This window comes from Lutra lutra, chromosome 6 (assembly GCF_902655055.1).
Source record: "Lutra lutra chromosome 6, mLutLut1.2, whole genome shotgun sequence".
In the NCBI taxonomy this organism is placed as follows: Eukaryota; Metazoa; Chordata; class Mammalia; order Carnivora; family Mustelidae; genus Lutra; species Lutra lutra.
The window spans coordinates 127,028,864-127,048,956 of NC_062283.1; the positions used below are offsets into that span (position 1 = coordinate 127,028,864).

At 36.9% G+C, this 20,093-nt stretch overlaps 1 protein-coding gene and 1 pseudogene across 5 annotated transcripts in view; one reads left to right on the top strand and one right to left on the bottom strand.

Moving 5' to 3' along the window:
* The window catches only part of LIN28B (lin-28 homolog B), a 148,145-nt gene that overhangs the window by 45,914 nt on the left and 82,138 nt on the right, over positions 1–20,093 (top strand). The window lies entirely within an intron of this gene.
* On the bottom strand, positions 8,958–18,991 carry LOC125102554 (cytochrome c oxidase subunit 6B1-like; annotated as a pseudogene).

Here is a 20,093-nt window from a genome sequence, read left to right on the forward strand (position 1 = left end):
TAGCTCTTTAAATTACTTAAAATTAAAAATGTAGTTTCTCTACTGTGGTAGCCAAGTGCTCAGTAGCTACATGTAGTTGGTAGCTATCTTATTGTACAGTATAGTTATAGAACATTCCCATTATAATGGAAAGTTCTACTGGACAGTGCTGACTTTGTTTCTTCATTTTATTCTATAGGAAATAATTTCAGTTTGGTAGTTGTGAGCTTAATTTTTTGCTTTAAGAAATTTTTACCTGGGGCACCTGAGTGGCTCAGTGGGTTAAAGCCTCTGCCTTTAGCTCAGGTCATGATCTCAGGGTCCTGGGATCAAGCCCCACATCGGGCTCTCTGCTCAGTGGGGAGCCTGCTTCCTCCTCTCTCTCTGCCTGCTTCTCTGCCTACTTGTGATCTCTCTCAGTCAAATAAATAAAATCTTAAAAAAAAAAAAAGAAATTTTTATCTGGGGGTGCCTGGCTGTCTCAGTCGGAAGAGCATACAGCTCTTGATCTCAGGATCATGAGTTTGAGCCCTGCTTTGGGTGTGGAAATTAAAAAAAAATAAATAAAATAAGTAAGTATACTTTAAAAAACATAAAAAGAAATTCTGTTTTAAAAATATTTATTTATTTGAGAAACACAGAGATAGAGCAGAAGTGGGAAGGAGGGGGAGAAGCAGACTTCCTGCTGAGCAGGGAGCCCAATCTGGGGTTCGATCCCAGGACCCTGGGATCATGACCAGAGGTGAAGTCAGATGCTTAACCAACTGAGCCACTCAGGTTCCCCTAAAGAGAAATTCTTATCTAATATGGCAGTGACACTATAGTTTCCCCATTTAAATGGATTAAAAGTAAATTAGAAATTAAAACATTCTTTATTATAATTTTACTATATCAAAATTGATTTTTGTACTTAATATTTTAAGATTATGTTATTGAATATAGGTATAGTTCATATTCATATATAGATATTCATATATCCATAATTACTGTCATGGGGTATGCCATCATATGAATATGCTATATTCTGTTGTTATTAATCAATTGATTTTTAAATGTTTTTGCTATTATGAATATACTATACTGAGCATTCTCTTACAAAATTTCAGGTACATGTATGCAAACATTTTTCCAGAGTATATAACCTAGAAATAGAATTTTTGTGTTGGAACATGTGTATTTTCAATTTGATTAAGAAATGTTAAATTATTTTCTACATTGGTTATATCAGTTTGTACTCTGAGATTATAAAGTTGTCTTCCTTTGTTTTATTTTTAAAGCTTTAAAATGCTCTCTTTCACTTGTAAACAGTGCCTGATTTTACATGTTTATATTAGCATTATTTTAAAACTTATTATAGAGCAGCCGTTGTATAGTTTGTTTAAACAAACTAAAACACGGGGCGCCTGGGTGGCTCAGTGGGTTAAGGCCTCTGCCTTCGGCTCAGGTCATGGTCTCAGGGTCCTGGGATCCAGCCCCGCATAGGGCTCTCTGCTCAGCGGGGAGCCTGCCTCCCTCTCTCTCTGCCTGCCTCTCTGACTACTTGTGATCTCTATCAAATAAATAAATAAAATATTAAAAAAAAAAACAAAAAATCCCCAAACTAAAACATAGTATTATAGGTAGGATCGTAAATCTTATTTCTTATGAGCATCGGCATAAGTAGCAATTCTGAAAGCAATAAGCTGATCATCATGTAACGTTACCCTTTCTTGTAAAATTATTCTTTCTTGCAGCATTTTATGAAGAAGCTTTTTTGTCATTAAAAAGTACAGCAATGCTGGGGCGCCTGGGTGGCTCAGTGGGTTAAGCTGCTGCCTTCGGCTCAGGTCATGATCCCAGGTCCTGGGTTCAAGCCCCACATTGGGCTTTCTGCTCAGCAGGGAGCCTGCTTCCTCCTCTCTCTCTGCCTGCCTCTCTGCCTACTTGTGATTTCTCTCTGTCAAATAAATAAATAAAAAATCTTTAAAAAGTACAGCAATGCTTGATATGATATTCTTTGCCTTTAACCTTAATTAGATGAGGTTTCATGGCAAAATAAAATTTTTCTTTTGCTGTGAATTAGCAAATCAGTTACTTAACTTGTTTGTTTAGGTCTGCTTTGTGCCAGGCATAGTGTTAGTTACTTTGGATACAAATTATATTAAGTCACGGGTTCTGTCTTCAAGGACCTTGCAGTTCAGAGTAGGAGAAGAAACTGTAAATACTGAAATATATTAAAGTGATTTATTTATTTTTAATTTTTTAAAGATTTTATTTATTTGAGAGAGAATGAGTGAGAAAGGGAGCATATGAGCAGGGGAGAGGGAGAAGCAGGCTTTCCACTAGCAGGGAGCCCAATAGGGGACTCGATCCCAGGATCCTGGGATCATGACCTGAGCCATAAGCAGATGCTTAACCGACTGAGCTACCCATGCCACCCTATTTTTAGTGATTTCGATGCTGTCAGGGAAACTTGTATATTGGACTCTGAAAGGAGAATATGCTTGATTTGTCAAAGTGTTTATTATATATGAGGTGAATATTAAACTGAGCTTGTGAGAGCAGAGTATTTGTCAGACATCTCTAGGAAGTGCTTCTCAACAGAGGGAGCATTATCCCTGGTGCCTGGCATTTTTTTGAACACTTCAGATCACTGGATATGGATGAAGGGTGAGGGGACAGTGTGGGAGAGTCCGTTGAGGAGGTGGAAGAAGTAGGTCTGGCCTTTAACTTACTGATACTGTGGAACCATTGAAGGATTTTAATGGATTTTAAGTCATTAAAGAATTAAAAGCAGGGAATTAATTTGAACAGATTGTTACTCTAGATGGTTTCTGCTGCAGTGTTAGGTTGAAGATGGATTTTGAGATAGGTAAGAGAACTACAGTTTGGGAGAGGGGGTGAGGGTCTTAACTAAGCTAGTTACACTAGATATAAACTGGGAGATAAGTAAAGTTAAGGAATATATCCAAAATATTCAAGACTTGGCAAACTGTTGGTTGTGGGAGGTGAGAGAAGAGGAAGAATATGAATTACTACTTGATTTCTGATTTGAGTGTTTGAGTGATTGGGAGAGACACAAGGATGGAAGTTAGAGAAGGAGATGGAGTGTCAAAGTTTGGTGGACTAGATACTGAGTTTTGTTCTAGAAATGGGGAACGTGAGACTATCCAGTTGGATATCCGTGTGGGTCTTAGAAGAGGGGTATCGATTATGGTTATAGGTTTAGATAGAAGCCATCATATTTAGGTGGTCATGAAACTAAGGTAGGAAAGCATCTTAAAAGAAGGAAATGTAGAGTTGAAGAAAAGAAGCCAGGATCAGAATTTCCAGTAAATAAAAGGAATTAATGACAGCCTTCTTTGTAATGTTATAAAAATATAAATATTTTGATCAACATGGAGCTTATCATTTTATTATTATTGAAATATAATTAACAGTATAATATTAGTTTCAGTTATACAATAAAATGATTCAATAATTTTATATATTATTCAATGTGCATCACAATGACTGTACTCTTAAGGAACTTACCTTTTTAAAAAAGAATTTTATTTATTTGAGAGAGGGAAGGGCTGGGGGCAAACAGAGAGAGAGAGAAGCAGACTCCCTGCTGAGCATGGAACCCCTTGTGGGGCTCAGTCCTAGGACCCTGAGATCATGACCTGAACTGAAGTCAGACGTTTAACCAACTGAGCCACCCAGGCATCCCAGAACTTAACCATTTTATGGAATTAAAGAGCAAATGTATATGTGCTTGTGATGGAAAAAATTACTTAACATATAAGTTAAATGGATGAAACATGGTATGAACTATAAGAGTATATACTGAAACTAAAAACAGCTTCATGTTAGAAAATAAAAGAGACTTTTCAGATTTTTGGGGGGATAAGATTAAAATATATAAAAATGAAAACCATTGTAAAAAGTAATGGTATTTGGGGCCCCTGGGGGGTGCAGTTAGCTAAGCATTTGACTCTTGGTTTTGGCTTACGTTGTGATCTCAGGGTGGTGACATCGAGCCCCACGTCAGGCTCCATACTCAGCACAGACTCTGCTTAAGACTTTCAATCCCTCTCCCTGTCTCTTCTGCGTGCTTGCTTGCTCTCTCTAAAAAGAAATCTTTTTTTAAAAAGCAAGTAGTATTGTTAATAATAAATATGTAAAAAATGCCATCAGGAACTCACCTGAATAAAAAAAATTGGATTTATTAACTTGTAGCACTAAGGGACATGGAACCTTGAAGCATCTCAGTGAGAAGGCATTAGAAAGGACTTCTAGGGGACGCCTGGGTGGCTCAGTTGGTTAAGCAGCTGCCTTCGGCTCAGGTCATGATCCCGGTGTCCTGGGATCGAGTCCCACATCGGGCTCCTTGCTTGGCAGGGAGCATGCTTCTCTCTCTCTCTCTGCCTGCCACTCTGTCTGCCTGTGCTTGCTCGCTCTCTCTCTCTCTCTCTGACAAATAAATAAAAAATAAAATTAAAAAAAAAAAAAGAAAGGACTTCTAGGATTTGGGTTCATGTTAAGTGATTTGGGGAAAGGTCAAGAAAACAGGGGTTTGATGCTGTCAAAAAGCAGAAGTAATTTTGTGATTGGGGATCCTAATAATTTTTTTGAAGATTTTATATATTTATTTGAGAGAGAGAGCGAGAGAGAGCACACAAGCAGGGTGAGGAGCAGAGGGAGAAGTAGACTACCCCCTGAGCAGGGAGTCGGAAGCAGGACTTTATCCCGCTACTCTGGGATCATGATCTGAGCCGAAGGCAGCTGTTTAACCAACTGAGCCCCCTCCAGGGCCCCAGGGATCCTAATAATTCTTACCTAGAAGGCAGGAAGAACATCATGGTGCTAAAACTAGAGTTGGTAAGGAAACAGACATATTAGCCATGAAAGGGGAGTGTTTGACCATTTTTTGGTGTGGACAGTGTTGTTTTTGTCTCTGTTCACATAAAGTCAGAGTGGCCTTGTCTGATTTTGGCTGTTCTCTGAAATTGTTTATATTCAAATAAAATGTTACGAACACCCTGGCATAGCTCTAAGTGCCAAGCCAACTCCCAGCAACACAAGACCTGACTGAGAGTGACAGGCCAACTCCTGGCTGTCCAGAGCTCGTTTTTGTCTTTCTTAGTCTCTAACAGAAATAAGAGAATTCAGCAAAGTCTTGGTGGCAGAGACAAATGTTAGGTGTTGTTAGGAGTGCTCTATGCTCTAGTAAGTTTATCGTTGGGATATAGTAAGGAAGATAATTAAGGGAACTTTAGAAGGATGGAAAGGTAAGGAGAAGAGTGACCAACTGGTGAATGATTTTTTAAAGATTTATTTATTTTAGAGAGAGAGGGAGGGGAGGGCAGAGGAAGAGAATCTTCAAGCAGACTCCCTACTAAGCATGGAGCCTTACCTGGGGCTTAATCCTATGATGTAGGAGATCATGACCTGAGCCTAAACAAAAAGTCAGATGCCCAACTGACTGAACCACCCAGGTGCCCAGGTGAATGGTTTTTAAATGATCACCTTTGAATATAGTTTAAGTAGATTTCTGAATCAGATTATGGTATGATGAAATTAGTGTTTGTGAACAGTACTATTGCCTTTTAAAATTATTAAATATCTAAAAATGATTTTAATGAACATTTTACCTTGCCTATAACTCAAAATATTTTCCTTCAAAATATTTGTCCATATACTTTTTTACATTCTTACAATTACTATTTTGTGTACTGAACTTTAAAAAATATCTGCTTAATATACCATCATACACTTTATTCTGTGTTTTTGTCTTGTTTGATAAGTATTATTGTAGTAGTTGTCGGTGAGGCTGTTTTCTCAGAAAGGGAAAAGCAGTAATATGGAGGATATAATAGACATTTGGGAGGAAGAATTAACAAACATCTGTTACTGATGCGATGGAGTAAGGGAAGAGAATAAAAAAATTTGAATCCTTGGGTGCCTGTATGGTTCAGATGGTTAAGTATCTGCCTTTGGCTCAGGTCATGATCCCAGGGTCGAGGGATTGAGTCCCGCATTGGGCTTTCTGCTCAGTGGGGACCCTGCTTCTCCCTCTGCCTCTCTCTCTCTCTCTGTCTCTCATGAATAAATAAATAAAATCTTTAAAAAAATTGTTTTTGAATCCTTGAAACTGACAAAGTTGAACCATTATTTATATACATAGTTCCTCAGTTGGATGATGTATAATAATAAAATATAAACAAGAGTTTGTAACACCCACCAACACTATTTCTTCAAGATATCCTGAAAGCTGCAAAATATACCTGATGGTTAAAATGATAAAGTATTTTTAGGTTGGGGATTGGACATTTGGTGACAATGGTAGAAAATAACAATGAGGGGCACCTGGCTGGCTCAGTCAGTAGAGCACACACCTCTTGTTCTCGGGGTTGTAAGTTCAAGCTCCCACGCTGGGTGTAGAAAGTACTTAAAAATAAAATCTTAGGGGCGCCTGGGTGGCTCAGTGGATTAAGCCGCTGCCTTCGGCTCAGGTCATGATCTCAGGGTCCTGGGATCGAGTCCCGCATCGGGCTCTCTGCTCAGCAGGGTGCCTGCTTCCCTCTCTCTCTCTCTCTCTCTCTCTGCCTGCCTCTCCATCTACTTGTGATCTCTCTCTGTCAAATAAATAAATAAAATCTTTAAAAAAATAAAATAAAATAAAATCTTAAAAAAGAAAAATGTTAAAAATATTAGAAAATAATGATGAGGTTAGAATTTGCAATTGGTATGATGTGGATACTCATACTGAAATCAGAATTTATAATCTGCATGTGGCTGGGTTCATATCCTATAAAAATTAGTCTGAGAGCATTAGCAAAGGCTGATACTTCCGGGTTTAAGATGCCTGGCATCCCCATTAATGTTGGTGGTGCTCATTGGAAGGAACACTAGCCTTTTATCCTTAATTCATTTCCTTGTGCTTGTTTAATAAGGTTGTCTTCTTTAGATGCCTTTGAAAAAAAAGTCTTATTTATACACCATAATAAACTAAGGAGAGAAAGTTTCTATTACTGGAGAAGCCTGATTGTTGAAAGATTGTTTTAAATCTTTTTACACTATAAAAGTTAAAAGGTGTACTATACCTAACTTATTTTAACCATATATATAAAATAATTTTAGATATGATATGTTATATAAATCCTATAACAAAATATTAAAATCAATCTATCTAATTCATGGTCTGTAATTTTAAGAAGTGTTTTATATTATAAAACTCCACAAGGGAAAACCTAGAAATGATTGAAGTCCGTTGCACTGGACTTCAAACCCATCATATAATTGAAATCCTGAGACCACATTTCATTCTTAAACCATAAAGTGCAGCTAAAAGAGGGTAACATTCATTAACATTTTATCATTTTATTTAGATTTTTCAGTGTTAAATTTTAATAGGGAATATACTTAACAATGAACATATACCCGAATAATTTAGGATTAGATTATTTATTTCATCTAAATTTACTCTTAGCATGGTAATGTCTAGATAATAATCAAGTTATTATTTGTGATTTAAAAATCTTTTTGACCTTCACCATTTTTAAAACTACTTTTTCTCTCCAAATGTCACAGCTGTGTCATGTTACAACTGCATGTATAAAAAATTAATTTCTTCTTGCTCATTCATTTCCTCTTAGAATCCAGTACCATTAGTCATTCACTGATGTTGACACTTAAAGTCAAATTTATATATAGATTACCTGTTACTTATAAAAGTAATGATGGCTGTTTATATAATAAGTGAAATCTTTTATTCCAAATATATTTTAATTTTATAAAGTACAATTCATTTATAGATCAGAATCTCAGACATTTAAGTAAAGTGAATATATTAAGTATAAATTAAATATGTGTAGGTCTTTTTCATATTAACTGTATCATTAACCCGACTTCAATCTCTTAGAGAAACTTGTTAGGAAATTGAAAGACAGAGTACAAATTAAGAAAATTATTTACAATACATCGACAAAGGGTAAATGTCCTTGCAGTAAAAAGAAGTTTTGTAAATTAGTAAGAAAAAACAAGCATCTTTGTCAAAAACAGACAAAGGACAGGAATGTAGAAATTCATGAAAGTAAAAATACAGAAACTAAACAAATAAAAGCTTAAAGCAACGTTTAACAGATGAGAGTTTGACAAGTTATTATTATTATTATTTTAATGATAATACTTGATGCTGTGGAAGTTGGAGAGAAATATTCTATACTTCTGGCAGAGATATATACTAATGCAAGTTTCTACAGTATAATTTGGCAGTATACATCAAAAGCCTATGAATAGGATGGATGTACATAAAGATTTTTTTTCATAGCACTTTTTATAAAAACAAGGAATTGGAAACAACTAAATGTTTGTTATTAGATGATTGGTTAAATTATAAACCTCCATGTAATGTAGCCAGTTTTTAAAAATGATGCTTTTTAACTTATATTGTTAAACTGTTTTCAGAAGTCTCTTTGATTTCCTTGGGGGTACTTTAAGGACCACTGGCAGATGGGGAGGATGAGCACAACTTCGTTCTGCTCAACTGGAGAAGCTTTGTCCCTGTTTTTTAATATAGAAGTTTCAAAAATTGAGAATACACCTGGAGAAAAGGTGGGAGTGGGGAGCATTTGGCTGCTAAAAAACACAGCCTCAAAGTGTTCAATGCAAAGGAAAGATATTTAGTTACCTTGTTGGATGAGAAGTAGTAAAGTATAAAACATTGGGTATAGTTGGGTCTCAATGTTTTAAAAAATGTATCTCCATCTATCCTATAAGAAAGTAGAAGTTTATGGTTAATAAATAGGGTAATAAAATCATAAAAAAATGGCAGTAGTGATGTGATGGAATTTCAGGTGATTTTTACCTTCTCTTCTCTTTTGTTTTCTTTTTAAAACACATTTCCAAGAAGTATTTATTATTAGTTAAGTCATGATTCAGGATCCCAGGATGAGGATCGCCATGTACCTTCTTCACAACACTGGGAGAAGGATGGAGGGCAGAGGAGAGGTGGTTCAAATCTTGCCAGAAAATGTGCCTTCTGCCTGGTGGTCATCCTAGGTTGACACCCAGGCTATGGGGCAGAGGGACTTGTACACGTACTGGTACCATTCACATGTGGAGATACCACCCCCTTTATCAGTCATTGTCTACTCATAGTGGTGGAAGTCAAGATAGTTCTGCCAGCAGAACTTTATTATTATCTAGATTTTAACAATTATTATTGTTAATAATAACAATAATTATTATTATTATGTATCCTGGTCTGGTTCTGGTTGGGGAAGTGTCTCTCAGAGGGGCAGCCCAGTAGTTCTTGATTTTGGTTTTGATTAGCACCACGGTTTCTTCTGCCGTGGTGCTAATTCCTACACCCTCCACAGCTCATAGCTCAATGTCTACCCTCTGTTTTTCTTATCTGTATTTTATAAAATGAACACATGCTATGTATGATGAGATTGAAAAAAAAGCAATAGCAATTACTTATAAATACTTTTTAAATGCTATCACATTTACATGCAAAGTCTGCTTTTAATATTGGCATGATTTAAGTATCAGATTTACTACATGCCAGCTCCTGTTTTAAGCAGTTGACATGTATTAACTCATCTAATTATTATAACAATCCTAGTTAGGTATTATTAATATATACAATGTGAGCAAAGTCATGCTGCTGATTGAATCTCCTTGATACATTACCTCTTATTTACAAAGAATTCCATCTTATTAAACCCCAGCTCATATAACCAATTCCCATAAATTTCAAAAGTAGTTTATAAGTGCTAAATGTGAAAATGTAGAGATATAGTGACATGTTTGTTATCTATTTTGTATTTTGCTTGTATTTTCAGGCTTTTTTGTTGTTGTTGGTCTCATCCTGTTAGAAACCTTTGACTTGCCAAGCAGAGAGAGTCAATTATCATATGGTTTCACTTATTTGTGGAGCATAACAAATATCATGGAGGACAAGGGGAGATGGAGAGGAGAAGGTAGTTGAGGGAAATTGGAAGGGGAGGTGAACCATGAGAGACTATGGACTCTGAAAAACGATCTGAGAATTTTGAAGGGGTGGGGGGTGGGAGGTTGGGGGCACCAGGTGGTGGGTATTGTAGAGGGCACGGATTGCATGGAGCACTGGGTGTGGTGCAAAAATAATGAATACTGTTATGCTGAAAAAAATAAAAAAATTAAAAAAAAAAAAAAAACCTTTGACTTGCTATAACTTCACTCATTGCCACCACCATATGCAGATAGGAAACAGGATCTTCTAAGTTGATCAGATGCTCATCCTTATTAAAACATTTTAGGGGTACCTGGGTGGCTCAGTTGGTTAAGTGTCAACTGTTGATTTATTAGCCTCGGTAATGATTTCAGGGTTGTGAGATCGAGTCTTATGTCCGGTTCTGCACTGGGCATGGAGCCTGCTTAGGGTTCTTTCTTTTCCCCTTGCTCTGGTCCTACCACCTCTCCCTCCCTCTCTAAAAAAAGAAAAATAAATAAATACCTTAAAAAAAAAAAAAAACAACAACCTTTTAGAAACCTGTTTGTGATAGCCCTGGCCCTGAGTTACTATTTGTTTTTAAGCAAACTGAGCACCACATACATACAGATAATGTACAGTGTCTATACATGCTGGGCCTCTGGAACAACATAGAAATCATTTGTCCTTGGAACATACACAAATCATGTGTTTTTATACTTGAAGATGGCATTCTGTTTGGTATTATTTCCTGGTTTGACTTCCCACTGTCAGCAAGATTTATGCCTGACTTATTTATGGTAGTAAGTGATTGTGTTGACCCATCCACATGTTCTCTTATCTGTGACCCTTCGGGCCTTAACAGAGCTAGGTGAAAAAGCTAGGAGGCAACTGAGTGCATTTAGAGACCAATAATCCCTAGGTAATGTGCTTTTTTCAAAAATGAACAGATAAAATACTATTTAGGTTTGGTGACGGTTGGAAAGATTATAAGGGAAAAGGGTCATGTAAGAGAAAGGAAGAATTATTAACAAGGGTAATGAAGGATGCCAAAGAAATGGATGGAGAATACAGAATAGGGAAGTGTGCTAATGAAAATATAGAAATTAAAACAGTATTACTAAAAAGTGATGACCTAATCAGTGAAAGATTATGATATCTCAATGAATAAAATGAGCCCTTCTCCACATTTTTCTTGATGCTAAAAAATCCGTATCCCTAGCTGAAAGATAATATTTAGACATGTATAGATAAGTATTTAAGCATTAGAAAATCCATATGTAACACATAAATCCATATGTAGTCATAAACTAATGAAGCCCTTGCCTAAAACTACATGTGGTTCTTTTGTCTTTGGTTGTATAATTTGTAGTAATGTAAAAATTGTTATTTGGTGTACCTGGGACCTTGCCTTACATGTATCCAGTGGAAAAATTAGAGCTGAGTTGTAGAACTTGTTTCATGCCTGGAAAGATCCCCTGGGGCTTCGTGACCCTTCTGTGATCATTGGAGCAGGCTGGGCACTTGAAGAGATTCTCTGATTTTTAAATTTTTTTTTTAAGATTTTTTTTTTTTTTTTTTTAATTTGACAGAGAGAGATCACAAGTAGACAGAGAGGCAAGCAGAGAGAGAGGGAAGCAGGCTTCCTGCTGAGCAGAGAGCCCGATGCGGGACTCGATCCCAGGACCCTGAGATCATGACCTGAGCCGAAGGCAGCGGCTTAACCCACTGAGCCACCCAGGCGCCCCTCTGATTTTTTTTAGAGGAGGAGGGTTTGTTCATTCTTTGCCCAACCTTGTACCTGCTATAAAGGTTTTCTCCCATAACATATAATATCCTGCTCTCTGAGACATAGATTGGAGGAAGAAGGTAGTTATGGAGTTATAAAAACATTTCAAAATAGTGTAATATCTCATAGTCATTACTCTGTGTTAATTATTTTACATTAATAGGACTGAACAGTACAGAGATGTAATCTTTCCAAACCTTCTTTGCAAAGTACCTCTCAGATCTTTATGATGTAACTCTAACACTGTGTTTCCAAGTTATATTCACTAGCTTGTATAGCTCTTGAAATTTAAAATAAGAACAATTAAATAAAATATTCGGGTCTTCAGTTGCACTAACAATATCTTGAGTGCTCATTATTTACATACACATGGCTACTTATTAGCTACCACCGTGGACAGCGCAAATGTAGAACATGTCTATCTGTTACATAAAATTCTATTGGTCTGTACTTCTTTAGAGGAGATATAGATATGTATGTATACATGTCTTTTGAGGAGGTCAGCAATGTTGCCTCAACCATGTCTTTTAAAGTGTAAGTTTATTGAACAGAAATAACATATTTTTTTAAAGTTGGTCCAAGGTTGTTCTCACAACTTTGACAATATATTATAATGACAGTAGATTAGCAAGTTAGCTAACTTTACTATGAGGAAGGCTTCATTCAAGTTACTCAGTCATTGAGATTTACTGTGTTAACCTATAAAATATTTTAAAGTTGGGTCTCTGAGAAATACCATTATGTAGGTAGGGAAAAAGAATGCTTACTTCCAATATAGAAAATGTGATCTTGTCCCAGCTTTGCCACTAACTAAATATAAGACTTTGGGCATTTTTCCTCCATGACTTAAGTATTTTGTAGCTGGAAATATATCTCATAACCAGAAATTTTATATCTGGAAAGTTATTATCAGAAATACTTTCTTTTAAGATTTATTTATTTATTTTAGGGAGAGAGAATCCCAAGCAGATTCCCACTATGTGTGGAACCTGAAGCAGGGATTAGTCTCACAACTCTGAGATCACAATGTTGAGCCAAAAACCAAGAGTCCAACACTTGACCAACTGAACCAGCCACCCAGATGCCCCTGGAAATATTTTCTGACCTGCTTCACTTGTCTCATCCATTCCCCACCTCTGCCTCTGGCAACTACTAGTCTCTTCTCCTTATCTGTGAGCTTGGAATTTTGTTTGTTTGCTTTTTAAGATTCCACTTGTGCAATCACCACATTTATCTTTTATTATCTGACTTATTTTACTTCGCATAATGCCCTCAAAGTCCATCCATGTCGTTGCAAATGGCAAGATTTTATTCTTTTTTTATGGCTCAAAAATATTCCATTCCATACACGCACACATAATATATGTAAACACATAATATGTGTCCCATTTTCTTAATACATTCAGTTGGTGGGCACTTAGGTTGTTTCCTCATCTTTGCTATTATAAATAATGTTGCAGTAAACATGAGGGTGCATATATCTTTTTGAATTAGTGTTTTAATTTTTTTCTGATAAATACCCAGAAGTAGAGTTTCTGGATCATATGTTAGGTGTATTTAAAAATTGTTGAGGAACATCCATATTATTTTTCATAGTGGTTGTACCTATTTACATTCCCTCTAACAATGTGCAGGGGTTCCCTTTTTTCCACATTCTCGCCAACACTTGTTATCTCTTGTCTTTTTGATACAGCCATTCTAACAGGTATGAGGTGATATTTCATTGTTGTATTGATTTGCATTTCCCTGATGATGAGTGATATTAAACATCTTTTTATGTATCTGTTGGCCATCTGTATGTCTTCTTGGAAAAATGTCTAGTGAGATCCTCTGTCCATTGTTCTTTTCTTTTTTAAAAAAAGATTTTATTTATTTATTTGAGAGACAGAGAGAGAGAGAGAGAGAGCAAGAGAGAGCAGGGGCAGGGGGGAATGGGACTCTATCCCAGGACCCTGAGATCATGACCTGATCTGAAGGCAGATGCTTCACTTGATCTTAGCCAGAACGCCAAGAAGCAATTAAAGGCAGATGCTTAACAGACTGAGCCACCCAAGCACCCCCTCTGTCCATTTTTCAATCAGATTGATTTTTGCAGCTGAGTTGTATGAATTCTTTGTATATGTTGGATATTAGCCCAGTATCAGATATATGATTTGCAAATATTTTCTCCCATTTAGTAAGTTGCCTTTTCATTTTGTTGATTTTTTGGTTTTGTTTTGTGCCTGTGTGTGTTTTGCTATGCAGAAGTTTTTTAATTTAATACAGTCTCATTTGTTTATTTTTACTTTTGCTGCCTTAAGACTTTGGGCATTTGATTTCCCAAAGTTAATTTGAGACTTAATTTATTCATCTCTAAATTGTAGTTTTATTTTTATTTTTATTTTTTTTAAGATTTTATTTATTTATTTGACAGACAGAGATCACAAGTAGGCACAGAGGCAGGCAGAGAGAGAAAGGAGGAAGCAGGCTCCCCACTGAGCAGAAAGCCAGATGCGGGGCTCGATCCCAGGACCCTGGGATTATGACCTGAGCTGAAGGCAGAGGCTTTAACCCACTGAGCCACCCAGGCACCCCTAAATTGTAGTTTTAAATAAAATATTTTAAAAAGTCTTTTGTTGTAAGTTAATTGCTATTACTTTTTTTTCTGATACAACTTTTATAAAAGACCTATAAGTGTTTTTTTAAAAGATTTTATTTATTTATTTGACAGAGAGAGACACAGCAAGAGAGGGAATACAAGTAGGGGGAGGGGGAGAGGAAGAAGCAGGCTTCCTGCAGACCAGGGAGCCCAATGCGGGGCTCTATCCCAGGACCCTGGGATCATGACCTGAGCCAAAAGGCAGCCACTTAAGGACTGAGCTACCCAGGTGCCCCTGACCTATGGTTTTGAATGGAAGAGCTAATACAAAAAGAAAGAAGAGGTGTGTTGATGCTGCTGAGAGAAGGCTGTCCTACACAATTATTTTAAGACAGCATTTAGCTGTGTAAATCACTAAACCAATACCAAGAAGTATGATGATTCTGTTGGTCTTAACTTGTAGCAGCTTATCAAGATACTGCTTTCATCATGTTCATTCCTTCTCTATAAAGACCCTGATTAGCTTTGGAGTCATGTAGATCTGAATTTAGGTATCATTTCCTCTGATCACTAGCTCTTTGGCATTAGTGAGTTACATAATCTGTCTGCCTCAGTTTCCTGTTGGATGGATGAAATGATACCTTACCATTATCTTCTAGAGCTTGCAGCCAATTCAGAAGAATAGACACATTATTACAGTAATGGGTGAGAAAGTTTGTTATAGATGTGTACCACATATTATAAAAACAGAAAAGGTTATTTAACTGACACCTGGCCATGGTAGAGAAGGAAGAGAAGAGAATAGTGGAAGGGTGTATTCCAAGGCAGAGGAGTAGTGTGTGCAGAGACCCTGGTATGTGAGGTGTACAACTAAAACATAGAGAAGGAGTAGAAGGGTATGGTAAAAATGAAGCCTGGGAATATAGGCAAAGGCTAAAAAAGAAAGGATTCAGAGTTCAGACTTCATGCTGAGCACTGTGGGATCACACTGAAAACTTTAAAGCCTGTATTGATGAGCAGGGTAATGTGAACTCAAAGGGAGAGAAGGAGAAAATCTTTGCTTCAGGACGTTCACTCTAGCAACAATGTAGAGAATGGATTAAAAGGAAAGAGACCATAGGAAGCTTTTTTTTTTTTTCCTCTCCCTAGTTTAAGTGAGAAGTAATTAAGAGTTTTATTAGGAAAATGAAGGAGGGGAACAGAGTCTACACATATTAAGGAAGTAAAATTAGTATTAATTGGTGGTTGGTGTGGGGTTGAGGAAGGTGGAGATTTCTGTCTCAGGTGACAGAATGGATGTTGGTGACTTTTCACTTGGTAAGGAGTATATTAAGAATTGACTAGTGAGGTAATGCAGTGTATTTAGGAGGCTACACTTTGAAGCCTGGTTTAAAAATCCTGGCTTTCCCCTTCACTAGCTTTGTTGCCATGGGTGTGTTACTTAGTTTCTTGAGCCTTAATTTCATTTATTAGCTTCATTAAAAAAATTTGCTATTGAGGTATGGTTGACAGGTGTGTTTGATTTCAAGTGTACAACATAGTGATTCAACAATTCTACACATTACTCCGTGCTCACTATATTAAGTACAGTCAGCATACGACAGTGTTACAATATTATTGTCTTACCCATGCTGTGCTTTTCATCTCTGTGACTTATTTAACAACTGAAAGTTGGTACCTTTAATCCTCTTCACCTATTTCATTAGCTTCATTTATACATGAGTTAATATGTGTGAAATGCTTAGAATAATTTCTGGCATGTAAGCTCTGTATGTGTTTACCAACAGTAGTAGAGGATATGGGCTAGTTCACTTTTAGACATGAGGGAAAGTCATATGGAAATATGTAATATGCAGTTATATAATATGAGACTAGAGTCCAGTAGAGAAGTCTGGGCCTGAAATACCATAATGGAGGTTATATAAGTAGTAGTTGAAAAGGGAATATGGAAAATACACCAAGGAGGGGCACCTGGGTGGCTCCGTTGGTTAAGCATCTCTATTTGGCTCAGGTCATGATCCCAGGGCCCTGGGATCAAGCCCCGAATAGGGCTCCCTGCTCCATGGGGGGGTCTGCTTGTACTCTATCTCTCTTACAGAAATAAAATCTTAAAAAAGAAAAAAAAGAAAAAAGAAAAGAAAATACCCAGGGTAAGCAGATATAGAGAGAGGGCCAAAAATGGAACATTATGGAACAAAGATAATTTAAAAGTCAAGGAAGACGAGCTTATAAATGTGACTGAGGGGGAGAGAGTAGATGTATAAGAAATAAAATTAGGCAGGCATCTGGGTGGGTCAGTTGGTTAAGCACCTGCCTTCAGCTCAGGTCATGATCCTGGTATCCCGGAATCAAGTCCCACCTCAGGCTCCCTGCTCAGCTGGGGAGTCTGCTTCTCACTCTAACCTCTCCCCTCTTGTGCTCTCTCTCTCTCAAATAAATAAATGAAATCTTAAAAAAAAAAGAAATAAAGTTAGGCCTCAGAGTCCCACATGCCAAGAGCAGTGAAAGAGTGATTAATGCCAGGTGTATAAAGCTGACAAATACGGTAAGACTGAAGAGTCCTCTGGATCTGCACCGAAGAAGTCAAAGTTTGACCTTAGTGAAAGCATTTCTTTAGAGTTTGGTGTAGAAGTCACTTTACCAAGGACTGAGGAATAAATGGATCAGAAGGCAATAGAAATGGTAAATTTAGATCTCTTTCTCTGATTTTGTTTTTTAAGTTTAGTTTTATAAAAGTAAGAGTTAAAAAATCAAATAGTGGGGCACCTGGGTGGCTCAGTGGGTTAAAGCCTCTGCCTTCAGCTCAGGTCATGATCCCAGGGTCCTGGGATCGAGCCCTGCATCGGGCTCTCTGCTCAGCAGGGAGCCTGCTTCCTCCTCTCTCTAGGCCTGCTTTTCTGCCTACTTGTGGTCTCTGTCTGTCAAATAAATGAATAAAATCTTAAAAAAAATCAAATAGTTAAAAAATCAAATAGTTCTATATGGTTTGGAAGGAAAAAAGGAAAAGCAAACCAATGTCCCTTTTCTCTCCATCTATACTTTTTATACAGGAAGCCAAAGTAAAATTAGTCTAGCTGTGTCTTCTGGTATTTACTGCCGTATTTCATAAACTATTAGGTATTTACCTAAAGAATACAAAAATACTAATTCAAAGGGATACATGCACCTTGACATTTATAGCAGCATTATCTATAATACCTGAATTATGGAAACAGACCAAGTCTCCATCAACTGATGAATGGATAAAGGACCTGTGGTTTATATATACAATGGAATATACTCAGCCATTAAAAAGAATGAAATCTTGCCATTTACAATAATATGGATGGAGCTAGAGCATACAGTGCTAAGTGAAATAAATCAGTCAAAGAAAGATGCCATATGATTTTTCTCATATGTAGAATTAAGAAAGAAAGCAAACAAGCAAAGGCAATAAAAAGAAGATAGAGAGGCAAACTAAGAAACAGATTCTTAAGTATAGAGAACAATTTACAGAGGGGAGGTGGATGGGAGATAGGTTAAATAGGAGGTGAGGTTTAAGGAGTGGGCTTGTGATGAGCACAGGGTGAGGTATGGAAGTGTTAAATTAGTGTACACCTGAAACCAATACTGTATGTTAACTAACTGGAGTTAGTTAGTTAACTAACTGGAGTTAGTTAGTTAACTAACTAACAGATTTTAGGAGTGCCTCCGTAGCTCCCTTGGTTGGGCATCTGACTATAGGTTTTGGCTCAGGTATTATGGTCTTGGTGTGGAATTGATCTCCAAGTCAGGCTCAGTACTCAGCGTGGAATCTGCTTGGCATTCTCTCTGTTTCCCTCTCCCTGTCCCTGTGCCCTCTGCCACCCTGCATATGCACATGTTTTCTCTTAAATAATAAATAAAATCTTAAAGATTAAAACAGCTTTTAAAGTTGATAATTACCATTTATTTATTTGTGCTTAATTTTCTATATCTGTATCATCAGCATGTTTCCAAAATTACAGCAGAACTGGAAATTGCTCAGTAGCTTCAGACTTCTCAGGTCATCTGCCAGTTTCTTTTTTTCCTTTTTTCTCTTGCTGCATCTCTCCTAGAGCTTACTACATTCCTGTTCCAGTCTGAACTTTGCTGTTCTTTGCAGGTCTGCTGGATAGTAGTTGTACCCATGCTTTCCTTTACTCTCACCTTGGAATTTCCTTTGCTTTATTACTATTTCTGGATCTCGTGTCTTCCTCTTTCTTGGATTTTCTCCTTGTCTGGTTGGAGAACCTCCTGAGGTACTCTAAAATAAAGGAGTACTAAAGAGGTAAAGTTTTTAAGACTCTGTGATTGTTTGGCTTGATATACAATTCATATACAAATGCTTTTTCATCAGATTTGAAAATATTTTTCTATTATCTTCTAATGTTCACTGTTGCTTTGAGAAGTCTGAGTCTATCCTGGTTCTTACTCCTTTTCATAAGAGCCCCCCCCTTTTTCATTCTCCTTAGAAGCTTTTAGGTCCCCTTTTCCGCACAGAACCCTATTTGTTCTGAGGTTTTACAGTGATGTGCAGTTTTTAAATGGATTTTTTAAATGACTTGATCTTTTCAATGTGAAACCTTCTGTCTTTCTCTTCCTAGTACTCTTCTCAATAAAGCCTTCTCCTTCCTGAATTCTTTCTTTAACTCCTACTGGTAGATGATTTATTTTATTTTAAGCCTTTCACTCTTACTGTTACCATTTTTGCTTTGTGCTCTTTTTGGAATGTGCAGTCAATTTTCTAACACTTCCATGGAATTTTTCCTAATTATATAATCAATTTTCAAGAGCTCTCTCTTGTTTTCAGGAGAATCCAGAACGGTTTCATGGATGCAATATAATCATATCTGTCTGAAGATGTTAATTGCAGATTCTAAGATTTCTTCTCCCTACATTGTCTTATTTCCTCCACGCTCTTTTTTTCTGTTTGGTTGTTTTGGCTCTTTTCTTCAATTTGAAGTTTCTTGTGATTCTTGGCTGTCCAGTTTTAAGAGTGACTGAGATATTTTCTTATGTGACAGTTTTACTAAGATGCATAGCCACCACCTAGCATGAATTGCCATCGAGCATAATTTTCCTTCCACTTAACAACCTGTAAGATAATGCCAGATATTTTAAGTTTTGGGTATGGCCACAACTCACTTCCAGATTCTTTGTCTGTACCACAGTCTAGGTTATGGTTGACAATAAACAATGTCAAATTTTCAGTAGCCAAGCCTACACAGTGAGTTTTATCTCTCTCAAACTACATATACAATGTGGTCTGCAGTAAGTACTGCTCCTGGTTCTCATTTCAGGACTCAGACAAATGGAAGCTCTGTCATGAAACATACTTCTAGAATTGTTGAGGCAGGAAAGGGGAATATGGCAGATTGTGTACTATCTCTAAAAGCTTCTACACAAAAGTGGCCACACGATTTATACTCACATTTCATTAGCCAAAGCAAGTCACATGGCCATGTCTCACTAAAAATGTAGCAGTGAAGTGCAAGCAAGCCTGCCATTTGCCCTGAAGGAGAAGGCAAACAACATATTTGTAGCATCTGTAATGGCTACCCCAATGGCACTCCACTTATTCATGTTCTATAATTTCTTTATGCTCTTATTATTTAAATGAGTTTTGTAATATTTGTATCTTCCAAGAATAAGAAGTCTAAGTTCCCTTCCAGCTTTAACACTCTGGCTGTGTGACTTAAAAACTACCACTCACCCCGCACAACTTGTTGAAAATTACTGTGTTCAATAAATATAGCAAAAATAAAAACATTAATATTCCCTAAAAGTTGGGAGCTATTTTTCTCAAC